The sequence below is a fragment of the Oratosquilla oratoria genome, unplaced genomic scaffold, assembly GCF_046742065.1.
Source record: "Oratosquilla oratoria isolate Oo_2021 unplaced genomic scaffold, ASM4674206v1 SCAFFOLD72, whole genome shotgun sequence".
NCBI classification, from domain to species: domain Eukaryota; kingdom Metazoa; phylum Arthropoda; class Malacostraca; order Stomatopoda; family Squillidae; genus Oratosquilla; species Oratosquilla oratoria.
This window is the reverse complement of record NW_027467736.1, coordinates 811,089-816,088: the sequence shown is the minus strand read 5'-3', so window position 1 is coordinate 816,088 and position 5,000 is coordinate 811,089.

The window sequence follows — 5,000 nt, the reverse complement described above, 5'->3', positions numbered from 1 at the left end:
CAGCGTCCCGGTAGGCAGGTAACTGTGTGGTTGAGATTGTGTGCCTCAAGGTATGTTTGACTGCATATATAACTGAGTGCCTGTATGAGTGTTAGAATGTGTGACTGCCTACGTGCATGTTTGAGTGCTTGTGAGTGTTTGAAGTGAATGGATTTCCTGGTCACCCCCAGCGTCCCGGTAGGCAGGCGATCTTTCTACGGTCGCCCCAGCGTCCCGGTTGGCAGGTGACAAGGAGTTGCCCTCGCGTCCTGGTAGGCAGGTGTCCAGTCCCTGGTCACCCCAGCGTTCCGGTAGGTAGGTAACTGTGCGGTTGAGATTGTGTGCCTCTTGGTGTGTTTAACTGCATACATTTGTGAGTGCCTGTATAAGTGTTTGTATGTGTGACTGGCTGAGTGCATGTTTGAATGCTTGTGAGTGTTTGAAGTGAATGGAGTCCTGGTCACCCCAGCGTCCCGGTAGGCAGGCGTTCGTTGCACGACCGCCCCAGCGTCCCGGTTGGCAGGTGACAAGGAGTTGCCCCAGCGTCCCGGTAGGCAGGCAACTGTGTGTTTGAGGGTGTGCCTTTTGGTATGTTTGACTGCATACGTGTGTGAGTGCCTGTATGAGTGTTTGTGTGTGTGACTTGCTGAGTGCATGCTTGAATGCTTGTAAGTACTTGCAGTGAATGAAGTCCTGGTCACCCCTAGCGATCCGGTAGGCAGGCGATCGTTCCACGGTCGCCCCAGCGTCCCGGTTGGCAGGTGACAAGGAGTTGCCCCCGCGTCCCGGTAGACAGGTGTCCAATGCCTGGTCACCCCAGCGTCCCGGTAGGCAGGTAACTGTTTGTTTGAGGGTGTGCCTTTTGGTATGCTTGATTGCATAAATGTGTGAGTGCTTGTATGAGTGTTTGCATGTGTGACTGACTGAGTGCATGTTTGAAGGCTTGTGAGTGTTTGAAGTGAATGGAGTCCTGGTCACCCCAGGATACCGGTAGGCAGGCGATCGTTCCGCGGTCGTCCCAGCGTCCCGGTCGGCAGGTGACAAGGAGTTGCCCCCGCGTCCCGGTAGGCAGGTGTCCAGTCCCTGGTCACCCCAGCGTCCCTGTTGGCAGGTATCTGTGTGTTAGAGATTGTGTGCAATTTGGATATATACATACATATATATATACATATATATATATAAATGTATATATATATATATATATATATATATATATATTTATGTATATATATAAATACATATATACATAAATTTATATATATATAAACATGTATATATATGTATATATATATATATACATACATACATAAACTTATATATATATATGTATACATATATTTCACCTCCTTTGTAACCACTGTCACCACTACTGTTGGTCCTCGACCGTTACACTATAGTAGTCTCGTAATTTCACTCACAAGGCCTCTTGCCTTCGTTACGTCATATCCTATAACTTTTCAAGTTCTTCTTACGCAGTAAGCCCCATGCCTAGTAATTGTCATGTACTTCAAATTAGTCCTGAGGTTAAGGAAAATGGATTAGTTTTCTTTTCTTTCCTCTATAATTACACTGTCTTGGTACACTCAGGATCTCTCTCTACTCGACACGTCCGAGATCCTTTCGTCCACGGCAGACCACCTTCGTTCAGACGTCACTTTTTATTCGTCCAATAGTCTTTCACTTCTCAAAACAAGTGACACACCTTAAGGGCGTGTCTTTTCCCTTTAGGCCAATAATATTTGTTTTTATACCCATTTACCTTCAATCCGAAAGGCTGTTACAGTCCTTCCAGAAATATTGCTGCATAAGCAAAAGCAAGAGCATGAGCGTGAGCATGAGGTGACGTCATTACGCAAATAGTCTGCTGCTAACATTGAATTGATTACATGAGCATTTATAAAACAGTCACCTCCGTCGGCCGTGTTTATGTAGACAGAACGGCGCCTTCAATGTTATCAACCAGTAGACGTCGAGTCTTGACTCGTTGACTCAGCATTTCAATACCCATGTACATCTCAACCTAATTACTATTCGTCCAACTACCGGCCTCTTACAGCAGGTAACTGTGTGTTTGCGGGTGTGCCTTTGGTATATTTGACTGCATACATGTGTGAGTGTCTGTATGAGTGTTTGTATGTTTGACTGGCTGAGTGCATGGTTGAATTCTTGTGAGTGCTTGCAATTTATGGAGTCCTGGTCACCCCAGCGTCCCGGTAGGCAGGCGATCGTTCCACGGTCGCCCCAGTGTCCCGGTTGGCAGGTGACAAGGAGTTGCCCCAGCGTCCCGGTAGGCAGGTGTCCAGTCCCTGGTCACCCCAGCGTCCCGGTAGGCAGGTAACTGTGTGTTTGAGGGTGTGCCTTTGGTATATTTGACTGCATACATGGGAGAGAGGCGGTAGGAGTGTTTGTGTGTGTGAGTGGCTGAGTGCATGTTTCAATTCTTTTGAGTGATTGCAATAATTGGAGTCCTGGTCATCCCAGCGTCCCGGTAGGCAGGCGATCGTTCGACGGTCGCCCCAGCGTCCCGGTTGGCAGGTGACAAGGAGTTGCCCCAGCGTCCCGGTAGGCAGGTGTCCAGTCCCTGGTCACCCCAGCGTCCCGGTAGGCAGGTAACTGTGTGTTTGAGGGTGTGCCTTTGGTATATTTGACTGCATACATGTGTGAGTGCCTGTATGAGTGTTTGTATGTGTGACTGGCTGAGTGCATGCTTGAATGCTTGTGAGTGTTTGAAGTGAATGGTGTCCTGGTCACCCCAGCGTCCCGGTAGGCAGGCGATCGTTCCACGGTCGCCCCAGCGTCCCGGTTGGCAGGTGACAAGGAGTTGCCCCAGCGTCCCGGTAGGCAGGTGTCCAGTCCCTGGTCACCCTAGCGTCCCGGTAGGCAGGTAACTGTGTGTTTGAGTGTGTGCCTTTGGTATATTTGACTGCATACATGTGTGAGTGCCTGTATGAGTGTTTGTATGTGTGACTTGCTGAGTGCATGCTTGAATGCTTGTAAGTACTTGCAGTGAATGAAGTCCTGGTCACCCCTAGCGCCCCGGTAGGCAGGCGATCGTTCCACGGTCGCCCCAGCGTCCCGGTTGGCAGGTGACAAGGAGTTGCCCCCGCGTCCCGGTAGGCAGGTGTCCAGTCCCTGGTCACCCCAGCGTCCCGGTAGGCAGGTAACTGTGTGTTTGAGGGTGTGTCTTTTGGTATGTTTGACTGAATACATGTGTGAGTGCCTGTATGAGTGTTAGTATGTGTAACTGCCTAGGTGCATGTTTGAATGCTTGTGAGTGTTTGAAGTGAATTAATTTCCTGGTCACCCCAGTGTCCCGGTAGGCAGGCGATCGTACCACGGTCGCCCCAGCGTCCCGGTTGGCAGGTGACAAGGAGTTGCCCCCGCGTCCCGGTAGGCAGGTGTCCAGTCCCTGGTCACCCCAGCGTCCCGGTAGGCAGGTAACTGTGTGTTTGAGGGTGTGCCTTTTGGTATGTTTGACTGTATACATGTGTGAGTGCCTGTATGAGTGTTTGTATGTTTGACTGGCTGAGTGCATGTTTGAATGCTTGTGAGTGCTTGCATTGAATGGAGTCCTGGTCACCCCAGCGTCCCGGTAGGCAGACGATCGTTCCACGGTAGCCCCAGCGTCCCGGTTGGCAGGTGACAATTAAGCCTATAATTAAGGAGTTGCCCCAGTGTCCCGGTAGGCAGGTGTCCAGTTCTGGTCACCCCAGCGTTCCGGTGTACCAGTCTAAAAGTCCCCCCGATCATTTCTCCCTCCGGGGGCAAAGTATCCTAGGATATTTCCTCCCCCGGGCAAAGTATCCTAGGATAGTTTCTCCGAGGGGGAGGAAATATCCTAGGATAATTATCCCCCCTCCAGCCTAAACTGCCCCCTACTCCATCTCTATAAACTTCACAAGCAGCAGTTGGTTAGGTTAGGTTAGGTTAGGTTAGGTTAGGTTAGGTTAGGTTAGGTTAGGTTAGGTTAGGTTAGGTTAGGTTAGGTTAGGTTAGGTTAGGTTAGTGTTAGGTTAGGTTAGGTTAGGTTAGGTTAGGTTACGTTACGTTACGTTACGTTACGTTATGTACTGCTGCGACAAGACATATATGTAATGCTGAGAAGCATTAGAGTATGTACTGCTGAGACAAGACATGGATGTACTGCTGAGAACCATAACAGTGTGTACTGCTGAGACAAGAAATAGATGTACTGCTGAGAACCATTAGAATATGTACTACTGAGACAAGACATAGATGTACTGCTGACAACCATTCGAGTATGTAATGCTGACAAAAGACGTAGATGTACTGCTGAGACATGGCACCTTATGTGTTAAAATAAATCAATACAAACTATTGTGTGTATCTTATATCCTTGATTTTCTTAGGGGGGACATTCTAGACTGAAGGGGGAAGAAATGGACCAGTCTGTAATTCCCCCGGGGGCAAAATATCCTAGCCTAATTCTTCCGGGGGGGAACTCTGGGCAGGGGGACAATGTGGGCTGTGACACCGGTTGTCAGGTAACTGTGTGTCAGCCATATTGATCCAGGATTCAGTAATAGCTATAATATCAAAATTCTATACGCATGCTTTACCTCGCAGCAATTCAATTTTGTTCATTACGCTTCTGCTATTTGTATAGTAAACTTTAAGTTTATCCTCCCTCCACCTGCTTTGGTGATTCTTTTCACAGTTCCTATCTGACCTGTTTCTATTGTCTAAACTATATTCCGATACTTTCTCCACTACTCCCACGTACTCAAAAAAAAAAAAAAAAAAAAAAAAAAAAAAAAAAAAAAAAAAAAAAAAAAAAAAAAAAAAAAAAAAAAAAAAAAAAGTAGGATGCCTACTTCTCGCTCAACGAATTCAGCAAGGAGCCGGAATCCTCGGGGCGACAAGTGCACCCCGTCCCTTGTATATAGATAATTCTTATCGTAAAAGCGATCCCAGTTGTCGACAAATGCCCACCTATTGGCCTCACACTGTTTTGCCAGCCTGCAATTCATTGCAATAGCCCTGGAATGCCCATACCTCTA